The sequence below is a fragment of the Tasmannia lanceolata genome, unplaced genomic scaffold, assembly GCF_043159265.1.
Source record: "Tasmannia lanceolata isolate RefF3 unplaced genomic scaffold, GAP_Taslan_0.1 ptg000029l, whole genome shotgun sequence".
NCBI lineage: Eukaryota > Viridiplantae > Streptophyta > Magnoliopsida > Canellales > Winteraceae > Tasmannia > Tasmannia lanceolata.
Window position 1 is genome coordinate 8,075,542 of NW_027518706.1, and position 7,070 is coordinate 8,082,611.

General features: G+C 36.7%; 1 pseudogene; it reads right to left on the reverse strand.

The window, feature by feature from the left end:
• Positions 1-5,462: 5,462 nt before the first annotated feature.
• On the reverse strand, positions 5,463-6,715 carry LOC143859006 (putative disease resistance protein RGA3 pseudogene; annotated as a pseudogene).
• Between the last annotated feature and the right edge of the window lie 355 nt (positions 6,716-7,070).

The following is a 7,070-nucleotide window of genomic DNA, read 5'->3' on the forward strand; positions in this document are numbered from 1 at the left end:
ATTCAAAAATGTCCACTTAGTTTTATAAAATGATAATAATATACCTTATTTCGGCACAAGGGACAACCGTGAAGTTGAAGGTATCAGCCCGTAAAAAAAAAAGAGTTGAAGGTGTCCAAAAATTCATGTTACACAATAGTTAACCTAAGAAAATGTTCAGTTAAATTTTTCTATGGAAAAAATATTCCAATGAAAAATTTTCTTAGTAGGAAAACAAATGACAAAGGAGAGAAAGAAACATGTTTAGTAAGAGATTTTATACGGTATTTTAAAAAAAGAAAAAAAATAGTTCCACATAACTTGATAAAAGGACAAAATGACCCTTGTAGAATCTAAATACCTAAGCCTAGCTAAGGCAAACAATCGTTCGTTAAGATTTTTATTCAAAATCGATAACATTTTTATGGTGGGGCCAAATTTTAATACACTTGATTCAAATGTATCTATAAACTCGAGACCAACCGGCCTGGTTGCAAGGCTTGGGTACGAAGTTTTCTATTTAACGTTTACTTGTTACTATTCACCTCCCTCAGTTTTCACCTTAACTTTGTACTTTAATTCTAACAAATAGTATCCTATTCTAACAATAACTCTAACCACAATCCTCTCACAACTAACCACGCAAAGAAAAGGCACGGTTCTCTTCTCTGACTCTAACAACCTCTCCAACCAACCATAGGACTCTTCTCTAACAAATGAATCCTCCTATTCTAACTTCGAGAAACCAAATCTATATATAATAAAGAGGAAGGGAGGTTTACTGTTCACCACTGATGTGGCAGCCCTCCCCTTCCTCCCTTAATCTACTTGCCATATAATTTCCAACTTGGCATTGAGAAATCATATATCATATATATATATATATATATATATATATATATATATATATATATATATATATATATATATATATATAAGTAAAGTGGAATCCTTTACGCCGTGGTGCTGCCACGTGTCAGCCCCTCCTCTATTCCACAATTTTAAAAAGCCCTCTTTATTTGGCAAATCTTCTATTATAGGGAAGAAAGCTATTAAATCTCCTATTAAAAGCTATTAAAGCTCCTATTATATCTCTTTCTTTCTAACGCAATTAAATCTCCTATAATATCTCTCCCTCCCCTTCTCTTGAATTTATGTGGCGTTTTTTCTTTTCTTTTTGAGATTTTGAATAATTCTTTTTCTAATTTAGTCTGCCTTTGTGAATCGGCAGGGGGTTGTTCGTTCGCTTATTGTCGGCAAGGGGTTGTTTGTTAGCTGATTGTCGAGCATGCAGATTTTGCTTATTGGAGAGATTGCAACGGCTTTCGAATTGCAGAGATTACACTCCACAAGAATGGGGTTCTTCCAGGTCTTTTGTTCACAATTTCCTTTTTGTTTTTTTATACAAGAGGAATGAAGTACTGACGCCCTGTCTGTTTGAGAGAACTGATGGTGAGTCCAATAATCATCTTTGGGCTCACAATCGGTCCTCGACAAATGGGGCCTGCCTTTTTATTTTTGCAATTTTTTGGCTCCACAATTCTGGATCTTATTTCTATTCCAAAATGACTGATATATTCATTTTGGATTTGAGAATCGATTTTTGAGTCCATAACTGATTATTGGACTCAAAATTAAAGGCAAATTTGTGTCCAGTAATCTATTTTGGACTCAAAATCGATTCTAAAAAAACACTTATTTAGAGGGATATCAACTTATATTGAAGGCTACCTTCTTATCGCAATGTCAAATCTGCAAAGATACATGTCAAATCTGCAATCAATTATCGCAACTGAACAAAGAATATGATGTTTCTACTGATAGAAAATATCTATAATGGTGAAAACAAAGAGTGAAATCATTAAAATAAGGGATTGTTTATATCATTTTCTTAGACATGTAGGTAGTATTTGTATTCGTTTTGGCCATTTTCTATTGTTTTTTTAATTTCCTTAACCCAAAGTGTGCCTTTCAAATGAATCTTTTAGGTCATTCAAAGGTGAGGAGACTCACTATATGCCATTATGAGCGTAGTCATTGTATTACATCAGAGCACAGCCTCATGGTTGAGAGACTGGTTGAGACTGGGCTCTGTCATGGTGTCAGGAAAGGCAAAAGGGTCTTTGTAGCTCTACTTTTCTTAGATTGGTGCGTGTTTACTATTTAGAACTAAAGTCCAAAATTATGCTCATAGTGTAGTTGTTTGCAATCTAAGATGAAGCATGTAAAAAAATACAACCCAATTGCACAAAGATAAAGCACTAAACTAAAAATATCCATCCATCCATCCATCCATAATATATACTAAGCACGTAACTTTCCAAATGTCATTCATCTTTTCCAGAAAAAGCTTTTCCTGGAAAGTATTTTCCCCTACATCATGTTTTAATCTTTTTTAGATGGGGTCCACTATTCTATACCCAAGAATAGCATGGGTAGGGTCCACTATCCGTGTCCACATTCCGTACTTTTCTCCTGGTTATCTAGGGTTTTTGAGTCAAAGTTTTTGAATATAGAAGAGACTTTAAAGCTACTTAAAACATGCTTGTTATACTTGTATGCCTTTGGATCATACTTTTGACTATGTTTAATTCCTTGTTTTAAAAATATTTTTAGATATGTTAGGAGATTGCAGACAAATCAAGATTTTGATTTTGGGATTGAATATCTTGTTATGTTTTTTATTGGGAATAAGATCTGAGCATGTGTATTCATAATCCACTAGGTTCTTAAACTCATCATAATTACCTTTTCCCTTTGTTTCGGGAATCTTTAGATGCTACAAGTATGCTTGTTATATTTAGATGAGTTTAGACATTTTAGAACTTTTGACTATGTTGAAGGGTTTTCTTTGTTAATATCATACGGATTTTCTTAAATACAATCAATATGGCGGGAAAACAATCCATTGTCTTGGGAATTTATGAACTTGTAATAACATTCATGTTATAGTTAAAATTGTCACGGTCGCCAAACATGCCCTCAATGACTTTAATTTGGTAGTTTATGACAAATTCGGATGTTGCTTGTTGTAGCCTGTAGGTATGGCTCCTGTATGCTTTCTAGTTGCCCAAAATATAAAGGGCTCCCCCCATTGGCTGAACGTCACTCTAAAATGTAAAAGTCACTTTGGTGATGCAGCCAATTGGAGAGCCCTTTCATCTCATTCTAGCATTCCTCACTACACATAGATCATTTCATTTCTTTACCAAGGTTATTATCAGATGTTAATCACACTGCAGCAGTGCAGCCCCTATTATTTAATAGTGGGCCCGTTATGATTTTCTTTTATCTTGGGTTTTTCTTGTTGTTGGATGTTGGATGATCTGACGAACAGCGTGAATTTGAACACCAAACATAGGATCCGAGGAATATTCTAATCGGGATTCAATTGGATCGTTATTGGATCCTTCTCATTGACACTAGGATTGTCACCGGACCCATATAGTTTAATGGATCCTTTGGATCTGATTCTAAATGCTTTTCTTGCAATCCAAACCAGGCATAAATAAGTAGAAAATTTAGTGATAGCAGTAAGCATCAAGAAAAGAAGGGACAGAATTTAGTGGTACTAATAAGCCTCTAGAAAAATACAAACGGAGATACTGTTAGTGTTTATGAGAAATACATTTCACTAAATTTTGATGAAGAAATTAATAAAGCCCTTACAAACCACATTCTCCACACTAGAATCCACATCTGAAATCTATTGAAAAATCCAAGAGGAGGACAAGAAGCCTTGCCTCTTACATAACATGGGATAACACAATACAAGAACACAACAATCAGAGAACAGCTCTTGCACAAATTACAAGGAAACAACCCTTAAAACCTCCACAACAGAGCCTTTAGTACTAAACTGAAAATAGAAGCAAACACTAAGCATCAATCCTCTGCCCCAAGAGCAGACCATAACCTGAATGAACTTACAGAAACCAGCATAGACCTCTTCCACAAGAGCAGAGCAAATCCTGAACTGAAAATCCTCCCAATTGTAGCCAAACAGGGAGCATAACCAATGCAAACAACAAAGGAAGGAGGGTCCCAGAAGTAGGCTTTGGTTTACTTGACTATCACACCTTGAAAGCAAGAAACAGTCAAAACGTTAACTTTTTTGGAAAATGTTTCTGAAAATATAAAACAAGAATTTTTTATTTGGACAAAAACTATTATTTAACAAAATATAATTTGTTTTGCCAGAAAAGATCGTTTTGTTTTTATAGGGAAATGAAGAAATATAATTTGAGACTGTAAAATTACCCACGATGGGCATCTTTTAATTTTCATTAAAAAAAGAATGATACATTGGACAATTTGTAAGAATAAATGATGGAATAAAACATATGCAATTCCACATAAGTTGAGAAAGAAAACTCTAAATGAAGGAGGTGTTGGGTGTATATTAACATTATTTATTTGGTGTAGATAAGTTAGATTAAGGAAAGAAAGAGAGTGCAAAGACACCGGTTATTAAAAGATAGAAGAGCGGATGAGAAAATAACGAACCTGGCAAAGGCATCAGAAAATGGTGATATCCGGTACATGGGCTATCTTGTGCCAATCCTCTCCTCTCTCGCTTTCGCGTCATCTCCTCAATTTCCAATTTTGGACAGCTGTAAATAGACAGTCTTTGGAGTGCGGTGAGGCGTTGTAGTCCGGCGGGCAATGAAGTCATATTAAAACAACTGTTGATGGTCAAAGATCGAAACGATGTGAGCTTTTCGACCCACTCTGGCAAATTCTGCATCCTCCAACAGTATTCAATGGATAGGTGTTGCAGTGTGGTGACATGTTGTAGCCCATCTGGCAAAGACACCAGCTCCTTACAATCCGAAATGATCAATGACTTGAGAGCAACGAAATTGTCCAGCTCCCTAGGAAGACTCCTCAACTTGTTGCAATCCCTAATTTCTAAATGTTGGAGTGCATTACCGTGTTGTAGAAAGCTTTCTGGAAAGGATGACATCACACCAAGATTATAAATCACAAGGGAGGTAAGATGCAGAAAACATGGCAGGGTGATCAACTTTCGGCAGTCTTCAATCTTCAATTCATCAAGGCAAGGAAAAGCTCCTCCTTTCTCCACTGATGCCCACATCTCTAAATTACCCATAACACGTAGCAATAGTCTTTTCAAAGATGGAAATGAAAATCCATTCAATGTGCTGTTACCGTAAAACTCTTTGTTGATTTGCTTCACTGAAGGCATTCCTCCTATCTCAAGATTCTTGAGTGAGGGAAGCTGCCCTAGTGGTGGGAGATTAAGGAGCCTTCAACACTCTTGTAGTTTCAATGTTTGCAAATTTTGTAGGTAGATAATCGATTCAGGTAAAGTTTTGATGTTAGTATCGGAGAGGCTAAGGTATCTTAGCTGTTTCAAGTTGCATATTGAATGTGGGTTAACATCATATCTACTTAGATCTAGCCATCGCAAGTATCTAAATTTCTCGATGTCTCTAAGGATCAAGTTTTCCTCGATCTCTTCAGGGATCCTGCATTGAAATTCAAAGCCCAATAGCATCGTTCGTATGGATTTGGCCTTATACAAGCTCGGACATTCTGATAATGAATAGACATATCGAGTCGACGGAGGGATATTATCAGGTTTTTCCGAATCCACGATATAACACTTGTTCCCAATAACAGACCGTGCAAGATCGTGTACCAAGTCATGCATCTTGCAACTTATTATATTTCCTCCATCGTCCTTTTCTATGTCTTGGAAGAAAGACCTTCCTAATAAATCATTGAAAATCTCATTTCCAATGTCTTCCAATTCCATTCCTCCCTTAGGGGTAACAAAGCCATTAGCCATCCACATAAGAATAAGTTCTTCTTTCACAATTGTAGAGCCTTTAGGGAATATAGAGCAAAAAGAAAAGCACTGCCTTAGATGAGAAGGTAAATTGGTGTTGCTCAATCTTAGAGCAGGCAAAATGTCATCATCTTGTAATTCCCATATTTGGCTGTCTCTTACAGACGACCACGAAGGTTCCTCCCTTTTGAGACGTAGGAGGCTTCCTAATGCCTTAGCTGCTAAAGGAACACCCCCACATTTCTTGACGGTCTCTCTACCAATTGTAACCAAGTTTGGATGCTCTTTACTCTTCCCTGGTTCAAATGCTTGATTCTCAAACAGAGACCAACAATCAGCGTCTGATAAACCAGTCAAGTGGGGGGATTCGTGAAGCGCACCCATAATCGATGCAACCGTTTGTTTACGAGTAGTTACAATGATTTTGCTTCCTTTTCCTTTGCATGTTAAGATATTCTTTAGATTATCCCAGTTTTTTTTATTTTCGTTCCATACGTCATCAAGGACAAGCAAAAATCTCTTCTCACATATTATTTCTCGGAGGCTTTCTTGCATCCCATCCAACTGTGTAAGATCAGTTGGACTTCGAGTTGCGGATTCTAAAATTGCTTTTACAATTCTAGTAACATCAAAAGTTTGAGACACATAAACCCACATTCTTAGCTCAAAATGGCCCTTAACACTCTCGTCATTGTAGGCCAATTGAGCTAGTGTGGTTTTCCCCAAGCCCCCCATGCCAACAATGGCAATAACAGGGACATCATTTTCATTACTCACATCGGCTAGCAATAGTTTCACAATCTTCTTTTTATCCTCATCCCTCCCATAAACTTCTTTTTCATTTACTAATGGCACAGTAGGTGTTCTCTCTTCGCTCTCAGAACTTGTTGTTTCTTCCAAACAGTATTTTAACGATAACATCCACCATATTTGATCCTTGGTGGGAGAATCACACAGACTTCTTTTTCTTTTTAGTTTGCTTTACTCTTTCTCGACTTTAAAGATATATTTTCTTTAGGGAAATGTTATCAGCACTACTGTATTTTGATGAGGGCACTCTCACTTTATTAAAAGTACGGTATGGTCCGCACCGTAGGATGATCCAAACCGTCCAGTGGATGGGTCACAACCTAAGTAGGTCGTGTCCCGGAAATCATTTACATAGGTTGACCCTAACCTTCCGATCTGAATGTTAGAGGGTTGATCCTAACCCTCTATAGATCAAAGGGTTAGGATCAACCTATGAAAATAATTTTTGGGGCACGACCTATTTAGG